Genomic DNA, 12974 nt, shown 5'->3' with positions numbered 1-12974 from the left:
GCCTCAGATGCAGTTTGTTGCAAAGCCTTTCCGACTACTTTAACAAAGACGGCAATAAAATAGTTCGACAATTTACCTCCTAGGTCCATCTCGAGTTTTGACGACTTGGCCAAAAAGTTTTTGGCCAGATTCTCCATCCAAAAGGACAAGGCTAAGCACGCCCCAAGTCTATTAGGAATCAGGCAAGGAGAACGGGAAAGTCTTCGCAACTACATGGAAATATTCAACAAAACATGCCTGGACATACAGAGCCTACCAACTGAGGCTGCCATTATGGGCCTCATCAATGGCTTATGAGAGGGACCTTTTAGCCAATCTATATCAAAAAAAATACCCCGCATCTCTAAACGAAGTGCAAGAACGAGCAGAGAAGTATATCAACATGGAGGAAAACTCTCGGCAAGGAGAGACCTCAAAATCCGGATTCACCTCCTAGGATAAGGACAAAGAGTCCAAAAAGAAGGAAGATCGACATGGAGAAAAAATTAAAAAATACCACAATTACACCCCTCTTTGGGTGTCCCTTGTGGATGTCTACAGAGAGGTTTGCCATACTGAAAAAATACCTCCAGCTCGACCACTCAAAGGCAAAAAAGGAGGAGGAAATCGGGGCGAATATTGTGAGTATCATCGCATCCACGGGTACCACACCAACGAATGTTTTGACTTAAAAAATGTCATAGAAAAGCTAGTAAGAGAGGGGAAGCTAGATTGGTATCTAGCTAGCCGGGACGATGAGCAAAGAAAAAGAAGAAGGGAAGAAGATGTCGGACGAACCAAATGGTCACCCTGTACACCAGAAAGACACGTCCACATGATACACGACGGATTTGCGGGAGGAGGAGTCTCCAAATCATCTCGCAAAAGATATCTTAAAGATGTATATCATGTCGAGGGGAAGGAGGAAGCACCCGACATTCCCGTGATTACCTTCACCAGAGAAGACGCATCCGGTATAATCTCAGGACACGACGATCCCATGGTCATCACTGTTATACTGGCTAATGCAAATCTCCACCACACACCGATAGACCAAGGGAGCTCCACCGACATCTTGTTCAAAACTGCCTTCGACAAGCTCGGCTTGGAAGAAAAAGAACTCAGAGCATATCCGAACAGCCTGTTCGGACTAGGAGTCACCCCGATTCAACTGCTTGGATACATCTTGCTACACACAACCTTCGGAAAAGGAAACCAGTCAAGAACACTCAAGATAGATTACATCGTGGTCAACGTAAGTTCAGCCTACAACGCCTTAATAGGTTGGACGACATTAAATCAACTCGGCGCAATAGTCTCGACTCCACCCCTATGCATGAAATTTCCGAATGCAGAAGGGATAGCTACAATAAAGGCAGACCAGAAGATAGCGCGCCGCTGTTACTATGAAAGTCTAAACCTCAGAGGCAGAGGAGAAGAATTCCACACAATCAAACTCGGTGGAGTTCAGAGGCGGGAAGAACTCCGCCCACAGCCCGAAGGTGAAATAGAGAAAGTCCAGATCGGGGACACTCCAGACCAAATGACCAATATCGGTACAATCCTAAAAGGAGACATAAAAGAATCACTCATACAGTTCTTACGAGATAACGTCGACCTCTTTGTGTGGAAGGCCGCAGACATGCCAAGCATAGACCCCAAGTTAATGTGCCACAAACTAGCAATCTACCCAGGATCTCGGCCAGTATAACAGAGGTGTAGAAAGCTGAAACCAGAATGCTCTCAAGCTGTGGAAGAGCAGATGCAAGCTCTACTGGAGGTAGGGTTCATAAGAGAAGTCAAATACCCACTATGGCTAGCTAACGTCATCTTGGTGAAAAAATCAAATGGAAAGCAGCGAATGTGCACCAACTACACTGATCTCAACAAAGCCTGCCCAAAAGGTCCTTATCCACTCCCAAGCATCGACGCTCTGGTAGATGCCTCCTCCAGATATAAATACCTCTCGTTTATGGACGCATATTCGGGATACAATCAAATCCCAATGTATCCACCCGACCAAGAAAAAACTTCCTTCTTAACCCCAAAAGCAAACTACTGCTACATCATCATGCCTTTTGGTCTTAAAAATGCGGGAGCTACTTATCATAGATTAATGAATAAGGTCTTTTCGGATCACATCAGAAAAAACATGGAAGTCTACGTAGACGACATGCTGATAAAGACACAAAATGAAGAGATGTTATTGTCCAATCTGACCCAAGTATTCGACACTATAAGACGGCATGGCATGCGACTCAATCCCGCAAAATGCACCTTCGCAGTAGAAGCTGGAAAATTCTTGGGTTTTATGCTCACACAAAGAGGAATCGAAGCAAACCTGGATAAATGCCTGGCCATACTCGACATGAAGAGTCCGACTTGTGTCAAAGAGGTATAACAACTCAACGGGAGGTTGGTAGCCTTGTCCAGATTTTTAGCCGGATTGGCAATAAGATCTCTTCCCTTCTACGCCACTCTAAGGAAGGGAAAGAAGTTTGAATGGACAATAGAGTGCGAGCAAGCCTTCCAAGATTTCAAAAGGTTCCTAGGACAGCCACCTATCCTAACTCGGCCACGGGAAGGAGAACCACTCGTATTGTACCTTGCGGTAGAAAGTCGGGCAATGGCCTCAGCACTAGTCCGAGAAGACAACAGTGAGAAATAACCCGTATACTTCATCTGTAAAGCATTACAAGGAGCCGAGCTGAACTACCAAAAAATAAAAAATTTTGCCTACGCTTTCATACTAACATCTCGACGACTCCGTCCATACTTCCAAGCCCACACCATTAGGGTTCGGACCAACCAGCCCATAAAAGGAATTTTACAGAAAACAGACCTGGCGTGTAGAATCTTGCAATGGGCAGTCGAGTTGTCCGAATTCGATCTTCACTACGAAGCTCGGACAGCCATCAAATCACAATACCTGGCCGACTTCATTACAGAATTTACAGACACATCGGAAATCCCCACAGAATGGAATCTCTACGTGGACGGTTCCTCAAATAAAACCAGAAGCGGCGCAGGTGTGATAATTGAAAGCGACCAAGGAACCTAAATCGAACTCTCCCTTAAATTTGGGTTCCCTGCCTCAAACAACCAAGCGGAATATAAGGCACTGCTAGCGGGTTTGAAGCTGGCTTAGGAAGTTGGAGCTCAAAAGCTTATCATCTTCAGCGACTCACAGGTAGTCACTTTGCAAATAGCAGGAAGCTACCAAGCCAAAGATCCCACCATGAAAAAGGACTTGGACAAAACCAGGGAACACCTCAGACAAATCGGAGAATATGAGATCCGTCACATACCCTGAGAACAGAATGCCCGAGCTGACGCACTCTCAAAACTAGCCAGCACCAAACCAGGGGGCAACGATAGAAGCTTCATCCAAGAAATTCTGCAGAATCCATCAATCTCGAAAGAAGAAAAAATCCTGGCCATAACAGGTCAGGATCAAGGATGGATGTCTTCCATAATTAACTACCTCAAAACAGAAGGACTCCCCATAGAGGAAAAAGAGGCAAAGAGGTTGAAACGGGAGGCACAATACTACACTATCATAAACAATACTCTATACAAAAGAGGGATTTCAATACCATTGTTAAAATGCGTACCAACTTCTAGCACAAAGGAAGTTATAGAAGAAATACATAGTGGCATTTGTGGGAATCACCTCGGAGCGCAAGCACTTACCAAAAAGTACTTCGGGGAGGGTTTTATTGGCTAACCCTACAAAAGGAAGCCACAGAGTTCGTAAAGACATGTCCATCATGCCAGAAACATGCCAACTTTCACATCGCCCTACCAGAGGAACTCATCAGTGTGACCTCACCTTGGCCATTTGCAAAATGGGGACTCGATCTTCTTGGACCCTTCCCCCAAGGATCGGGACAAGTTAAATTCCTCATAGTAGGGATAGACTATTTCACAAAGTGGATCGAGGTAGAACCCCTCGCTAATGCCACTGTTCAAAGAAGTCGAAAATTCTTATATAGGAACATTGTCACAAGGTTCGGGGTTTCGTACTCCATCACCACAGACAATGGTACCCAGTTCACAGACGCGGGCTTCAATTAGCTAGCGGCCGACTTGAACATAAAACAACAATTCACTTCCGTAGAACATCCGCAAGCCAATGGACAAGCCGAAGCTGCCAACAAAGTTATACTGGCCGGGCTGAAACGGAGATTATAGGACGCGAAGGGAACCTGGGCCGAGGAGCTCCCACAAGTCCTATGGGCATATCGAACAACGCCACATTCCACTACAAAAGAATCACCCTTTCGATTAGCGTACAGAATAGAGGCAATGATCCCAGTGGAGATTGAAGAAATGTCGCCTAGAGTGATCCACTATAGTGAAGAAGCCAACTCCCAACTTCAAAGGGAAGAACTCAACCTACTTCTAGAAGTCCGAGAAAGAGCTCGGATTAGGGAAGAAGCATTAAAAAGATGAATGGCTGTGAGATACAATCAAAATATCGTACAGCAAGTTTTTGCTGAGAACGACCTCATCCTAATCCGAAATGATATCGGAACAACTCGACCTGGAGAAGGAAAGCTAGCGGAAAACTGGAAAGGACCCTACCGAGTCATAGAAGTACTTGGAAAGGGCTACTATAGACTGTCCAAACTCGATGGGCGAGAGATTCCTAGGTCGTGGCACGCCTGCAATCTAAGAAGGTACTATAGTTAGGGATGATAAAGGATCTTAGGATAAGGCACACTCTTTTTCCTGAAAAGGTTTTTTAATGAGGCGCCAAGCCAAGACCTACAAATCACCCAACTTAGAGGACTAACCTCCCGTATGTATTTATTTGCATTTTCTTTTGAATAAAATCTGTTTAAATCTTCTACAAATGCTCAAGCCGCATTAATCTGAAACATTCATCGTTCGATTATAAAGCTACAGATCGGCAGAAAGTGAAAGTCAAATTCACTGTGCAATCACGATAAAGACCAAAGATAAAAACCGAATTCAATGCAAGAAATTATAGAAAGTGATCCATAGAAAGGACATGACGAGGTCCTAATAAAATGGATTGCTATAAGTAGGACCAGTCGTAGTAGCTGAAGTTATAAGTGAATCCCTGGAAAGAGGTCTGGCCAGCCCTATAAAAGAGGATTACTATAACTTAGAAAGGCCCGACATGACGAAGTCGGCCCAAAGCATAAGAGTTATAAAAGTAATCCCTAAAAGAAACCTGAACAAGGTCCAAGAAAGAGGATTACAAAATAACTCAGCAGGGTCCGACGTGACGAAGTCAGCCCGAAATATAAAGCTACAAAGGTAATCCCTGAAAGAGACCTGATCAAGGTCCAAGAAAGAGGATTATAAAATAACTCAGCAGGGCCCGACGTGACAAAGTCATCCTGAAACATAAAGCTACAAAGATAATCCCTGAAAGAGACCTGAACAAGGTCCAAGAAAGAGGATTACAAAATAGTTCGTAGGACCCGACGTGACGAAGTCGGTCTAAAGCATAAAAGTTATAACAGTAATCCCTGAAAGAAACCTGAATAAGGTCCAAAAAAGAGGATTACAACAATAACTTAGAAGGGCCCGATGTGATGAGGTCGGCCCGAAACATAAAGCTACAAAGTAACCCCTGAAAGAGACCTAAACAAGGTCCAAAAAAGAGGGTACTAACAACTCTTTGGACAAAATCAACATATCAAATTGGCAATCGCAGCGAACTGAACAAAGAACAAAATGAGTTGCTGGAAATAACATCAGGCAAAGGAATCAAGCCAATCCAAAGAGGTCAGACAAAGAAAAGTTCTAACACTCCCAAAACCTAGAAAGGTACCAAGCCGAGTTCAAATAGGCATAATATAAAAGCTACTAGTTAGGATAAATAGCAAACTTCAGAGGCCACCAGAATCAGCCCCAAAAGCTCGGAAACTACTTTGTTTTTCAAATAAAGTTGCTAAACAAGCAACTAAAAGGGTATCAACAGTCAGCAAAACATCATTTACAAAATAAAGAGTTTAAAAAGCCCACAAGCTGGGCTATCTACACAAGCAATTAGAAAATTCAGTTAACATCCGAAGGCTTCTCGGCAGCATCAACATCCGGTTCAAGATTTGGCGACCCGGTTCTGACTCAGGGCAGTTGATATCAGCAGTGGAAGTCAGAGAGGTCAGCGCGACAGACGTCTTGGTGGCAGGCAGTGAAGGATGGTCATCATCATCATCATCAAGGTCATCAGGAACAATCTTAGCATCCCTAACAATGTTGTCCATACTAAAAAGGGAAAGGTCGAGCTCTGGTGCAAGAACTCGAACTTGCTCCTTCAGATTCTCATAAGCAGCAGTAACGCTGCCTACAAGGTGACTATGAAGTTCGGTATAATCGGCCCGGACAGATTCCAAGCTGCTCCTGAGATCCATCATCTCTCTATAGGTGGTAACAAAGCTATCCTTATGTTTTAACGCTGTATCCTCAGCTAATTACACAGCAGCCGCCAGACCAATAGCCCGAGTCTTTTCTCCCTCCAACTCCTTCTCCAGTTCGGTCACTTTCACCTCAAGCTCCTCTTTCAAACCCTTAATCCGGTCAAACTCCGATTTTGCCTCCTCCATAAAGGCCTTTGTAGCATGGATAGGAAGATCTTGAGCAGTCTGGTATAAAGCCACTCCCATGTGTGCCAGTTTAATACCACTCTGAGTAATAAAATCCAAATGATAAAGAATGGATACATCATCAGTAGGCATGACACCATAGGGAGTAATCTGTTGATCTACAAACCCGACAGGATCAAAGTCGGGAGCATCCAGACTAAAAGGCTCGACAGTTTGAGGTCTTTTTGGAGGAGGAGCTGTGGAAGGAGAAGAGGTACCAGCAGAAGTTTGTGAAGGATCAACCAAACGAACCCGAGGAGTAGGGATAACCCTCCTCGGCCCAAGAGAACTCGTAACCAAAGGCTTCGACGAAACCTGAGAAGACCCCTCCCCGGCCGCCTTGGCCGAGGCATTTTGAGCTGCAGTAGCCTTCCTCGCCCTTTTAAAGGCCTTCATGGATTCGTTGTTTTTAATCATCTCTGCAAACAAACATCACAGCAGGAAACCAAGCTACGAGTCAGAAAAAGATCTCATAAGAGACAAACTTGACAAAGCGATAAGCAAAACCAAAAGAAAAAATTGACCACTACCCAGCTCAGCTCGAAGGAGAGAGGGGTTAGCTAAAAATTTCTTTGTGTCGAGATGAGGAGGCTGCCCCCAGTTTTCTTCTAGCACAGTCACAAAAGCTTGTTCAGCCCCATCTAACATCTCCCATGAATATCTCAATACCATTACATTCTTTTGCCATTCTAAAGGAAAGGTGGGCTCATCATTTTCATCCAGAAAAAAGGGTCAAGCTCCTTCCACAGCTCGGACCCTAAAAAAGTAATTTTTGAAATCGCGAAAAAAATTCATCAAACATGGAAAAAACCTTTTTCTCCTGGGAAGCCCGGAAAGAAACCCAAGCAGCTTTCTTTTTCACTACACCAGGCTTTGTCAAGACGAAAAGATAAAAGAAGAGAGATTGTGAAGCAGGGATACCGAACTCACGACACAGCAGCTGAAAGATTTTTATAAAACTCTAGGAATTGGGGTGAAATAGGATGGAGCTACATTATAGGACCATAACAGGTTGGTCTCAAAAGGGGTAAAAGGAAGAGTAATATTCATTTGACTAAAAAAAAGTCGTAGGCATAAAAAAAAGGACGCTCTCCAGCAATTCGGGTAGAAAAACAGACCCTTTCCTCAGAAGTTGGAGATACGAGCTCATAATTCTTCTCATCACTACCATTGCCACAGATCCTATGAAATTGCCTAAGTTGTTGACAAAACTCTGAGTCAACCAACGAGACACACAGAAGGACCATAGAATCCACCCAATCAGCCATTCCCTCGGGGACTTGGGAAGATGTCTCAACAATATTTTTATGAGAAGACATGAGGTCAACTAGTCCTACAAGAAGAAAAGAAGATTGGATTACTCGAAAAACATCTCGGCACACTAATCAAACAACTCAAGCATAAATGGAGACAACTTGAAACTAAAGCATATAGGCGTCAAGAAGCGAGTCAAAGCAACAAAAGGAAACCCCAAGACCCACTCCAAAAAAGATCCAGGGGCGTCCTTTGGAGGCAGAATAAGGACTCAGGAAAATCTACAAGCCTACATCTCTACACTCCCCAAGAGGAAGATAAAGCCTCTATTACAACAAAAATGACACTCCAAAAGGCCACAAACCGAATAAAGTCATCAAAATAGCCACCTCTCAAATTACGGTTCAGCCTACCAGCAAAGGGAACTACCAAACAGCAAGAACATGCCAAGCGAAAAAATTGTCAAAAACACAATCTTTCTTCAAAATCAAACAAGCCATTTATACAGAAACAGACAACAAAATGCAAAACCCTAGAAGCTTCAACCATCAAGAAAATGCCAGAAAAGAAGAAACCAGAAGTCACAGTGACAAAAAGTATAGAAATGCAAAAAAGGTTCAAGCTTTCTAAACATATACTCAAGTAAAATCCCTACTTTACCAGGAAATAAAACAATGCAAACAAAGAAGAAAAGATGAACCAACCTAAAAAAGGAGAAGAGTACGGAAGGAAATTGAAGATGAAGAAATCAGGAATTGTCGTCGAAAGCAAAGAAAGCACCTACGATCACCAAACAACGTCGCAAGGAGAAACGCGAGAATGTAGATGACGGGCGAAAACAGAAAAGTAAGAAAGAAAAGGGGAAGTTACAGAGAAGAGGAAAATTGTTTCTGTGTGTAAAGTTCAAAATAAAAGAAGCAAGAGAAACGGGGCATTAAAAACCAATTAATGAGGGCATTAAAACCCTCGCGCATTCCCAAGGCTAGGACGCTAATACAAAAGTGTAGGAAATTAAAATTGTAGAAACTCAAATGAAAAGGAAACTTAAATTGCATGAACTATAAATGGATTTGGGTGCTGGGGAATCAAAACAGAAATAAACAATGTAAAGTACAGCAAAATCAGAGAGATCTAAGTTGAAGAAATTCAAAGGAAATGATTCATCAGGGATTGGAGATGTCATAATCCTTCATGAATCAATTGAGTCTCAACTCTTTTCTCAATCATATGGTAGATCTATGGCAGATTGAAATTGATTGGATCCCAATTCCTTGGCAATCCAATCTCTCTAATCATAATCAATCTTGCCAATTCATTGATCTAATTGTCATGAAAAGAGATTAAGTGCATATCTCTCATCCATAAGCCACACTAACTCTCAGGATCTCAATTCCTCCCGAATGGTGATGATGAAGAGAGTAGTGAAGGATAAAGCTCCAAATCGAATGCAAGTGATTCCCCTTTCTAGGCTTATAAAAGCATTCACTGAATTAAACCCCCTTCCAGAGTGAGTAATTCACAATCAAAACAGAAGGTACCAATAGCTACACAATTGAATTGAGAAAAAGAAGAATTTCATTGATTCATTGGAATTACAATAGAGCTCCTCCCCCTAATGAAAGTTAGGTTTAGTTCATCATTGCTCTAGTACAAAACAGAAAGAAAAAGTGCAGAAGATGAAGAACGAAAAATAAAAATGAAATTGAGTGCAGAGCTTCCCAATTTAGGTCTCTCACTCCCTCAGATCTACTTCTTAACTAACTAAAAAGGAGAACCCCTAATGAAATCAAATTCTTCTCTATTTATACACTTTCCACTCCAGTCATCAAGTACTTGGATTGGGCTTTTTGGCCTTGGTTCAAGTGGGTCAGAATAGGGTCTTCAGTTGGTACGGTGGAATCAGCTTCAGGAGAACGTAGCATTTGTAAGACAACGTAGTGCTCGTTCACCGACGCGTATGTGTCACCCACGCGTGGGCATCATTTGGCAATCTGGCAATTCAGCGCGTACACATACACCCACGCCCATGCGTCCCTTGGTAGCGCTCTCCAAACGAGCGTAGCGTTCGCACAAAGAATGCTACCCACGCGTACGCGTGACCCACGCGTACGCGTGGATTACAATTTATCATTTCTGCACTGATGCGTCATCCACGCGTTTGCATGCTTGCTCCCAAAAATCACACCCACGCGTACGCGTCATGCACGCGTACGCGTCGATGACAAATCTTTAATCCAAATTTTGAAAGTGTCGCAGCGCTCGTTTGAAGAGAGCGTAGCGCTCTTTGGTTGCGAACGTTGATCCCTCACCCACGCGTACGCGTCACTCACGCGTACGCGTGGATCGCAAAAATGTCATTCTGCGCGTGCACATCCCATACACGTACGCGTCGCTGGAGATCGTGGCGTTCTTTGAAAATGAGTGTAGCGCCACATGTGATGCCGCAGGGGAACGTAGCGTTCTTCAAATGAACGTAGCGTATTCCTGCACTGCTTCCTTCTTTGTTTCTTCCTCTCATCTTTTCACCTGTCATCAATCAAACATACAATCAAAGCCAAACCAAAATCATAAGATTTTGCATCATTTTATAATAATTAAATAAGTCTTGCATAAATCTCATGATAATTGATGAGCGAATAATTTATACGCTTTTTGGCATTGTTTTTAGGTAGTTTTTAGTAGGATCTAGCTACTTTTAGGGATGTTTTCATTAGTTTTTATGCTAAATTCAAATTTCTGGACTTTACTATGAGTTTGTGTGTTTTTCTGTAATTTCAGGTAACTTCTGGCTGAAATTGAGGGACCTGAGCAAAACTCTGATAAAAGGCTGACAAAGGACTGCTGATGCTGTTGGATTCTGACCTCCCTGCACTCGAAATAGATTTTCTGGAGCTACAAAACTCCAAATGGCGTTGGAAAGTAGACATCCAGAGCTTTCCATAAATATATAATCGTCCAAACTTTGTTCGAGATTAGATGACATAAACTGGCGCTCAATGCCAGTTCCATGCTGCATTCTGGAGTCAAACGCTAGAAACACGTCACGAACCAGAGTTGAATGCCAAAAACACGTTACAACTCGGCGTTCAACTCCAACAGAAGCCTCAGCTCGTGTAAAGTTCAAGCTTAGCCTAAGCATACACCAAAGTGGGCCCCGGAAGTGGATTTCTGCACTTAAACTCATTTCTGTAAACCCTAGTAACTAGTTTAGTATAAATAGAACTTTTTACTATTGTATTTTCATCTTTGATCAGTTTATGCGATCTTAGACATTGGGGGCAGGCCATTCGGCCATGCCTGGACCTTCATCAGTTATGTATTTTCAACGGTGGAGTTTCTACACACCATAGATTAAAGGTGTGGAGCTTTGCTGTACCTCAAGTTTTAATGCAATTACTACTATTTTCTATTTAATTTGATTTATTCCTGTTCTAAGATACCATTCGTACTTCAACCTGTTGAATGTGATGATCCGTGACACTCATCATCATCCATCCGTATGAACGCGTGCCTGACAACCACTTCCGTTCTACAAGCGAGAGCTAGGATGCGTCTCTTGGATTCCTGATACACGACACATGGTTGCCCCTCGCCTGACAACCGAGCCTTCCATTCCGTGAGATCAGAGTCTTCGTGGTATAAGCTAGAATTGATGGCGGCATTCATGAGAATCCAGAAAGTCTAAGCCTTGTCTGTGGTATTCCAAGTAGGATTCTAGGATTGAATGACTGTGACGAGCTTTAAACTCACGATTGTTGGTCGTGATGACAAACGCAAAAGAATCAATGGATTCTATTCCAACATGATTGAGAACCGACAGATGATTAGCCGTGCCGTGACAGAGCATTTGGACCTTTTTCACTGAGAGGATGGGATGTAGCCATTGACAACGGTGATGCCCTACATACAGCTTGCCATAGAAAGGAGTGACAAAGATTGGATAAAAGTAGTAGGAAAGCAGAGATTCGGAAGGAACATAGCACCGCCATACACTTATCTGAAATCTCCACCATTGAATTACATGAGTAACTCTATCCTATTTTATTTATTTTCGTTTACTATAATTTCTTAATACAGTTGAATTCGGCTGACTGGGATTTACAAGATGACCATAGCTTGCTTCATACCAACAATCTCTGTGGGATCGACCCTTACTCACGTAAGGTATTACTTGGACGACCCAGTACACTTGCTGGTTAGTTGTGCGAAGTTGTGACAAAGTGTGATTCATGTTTAAGAGCACCAAGTCTTTGGAGCCATTGTTGATGATCACAATTTTGTGCACCAATAATACATAAAATTAACAATGTTTGATTGAATCAAGACAAACATGAAAATCCCATCCAATCACTTACTTATTGTGCAAGAAAGTGTTTGAAACCTAATAAAAACAAGTAGAAATGCTAGTAAAACTAGCCTAAGATGACTTGTCGTCAAGCCCCTGCCCTGTTTCACTCACTTCTTTTCTTCTCTTCTCTCCATTTCTTTCCTTCTTCTCTCTTCTCTTCTTTTTTTCCATTCTTCAACCATCATCTACCACCACCATTAACCATTATTTTCTTTAGTTAATTAGTTAGTTTGTTAGTTAGTTAGCTTAATTTTCTATTTTAGTGGATACGTGTTGGATTATTGATTTGATTTGCTATTTCTTGATGTTGAAATTTTTTATTGTTGGATTTCTTTATTGAGGATATACATTGTTGCTTGGTATTGAGTTTTGCTTGCTTGATACAAGTGCATACAAGTACTCATAATACAGTCTTTGAGAATATTTTTGGGATTTCTAAATTGCATGTTGTAGCTAGCCACCATGTAATTTGAATTCATTATCCATTATTAGGCAATTATATGGGATCAATACAATTTTTGTTAGGTGATACTTGTTTATGATTGACCCTTATTTACATCACCTATTTCATGCATTGAGATTTTAGAATTGTGAAATTGGATCGTAAGCTTACCTAGTTGCATATTTTTTAGCTTTCAAGCTTTGTGGACCATGCTTGCTATGTGATTGATTTTCATTTCTATCTCTCTTTACTTAAGTTGCATAGCACCCATGTCTTCCACCTTTTATGTCAACTAGGTGATGCGAACAAAATTTAAAATGTGTCATTA

Source organism: Arachis duranensis, chromosome 1 (genome assembly GCF_000817695.3).
Source record: "Arachis duranensis cultivar V14167 chromosome 1, aradu.V14167.gnm2.J7QH, whole genome shotgun sequence".
Taxonomy (NCBI): Eukaryota; Viridiplantae; Streptophyta; class Magnoliopsida; order Fabales; family Fabaceae; genus Arachis; species Arachis duranensis.
Note: the sequence above shows the minus strand (reverse complement) of the source record.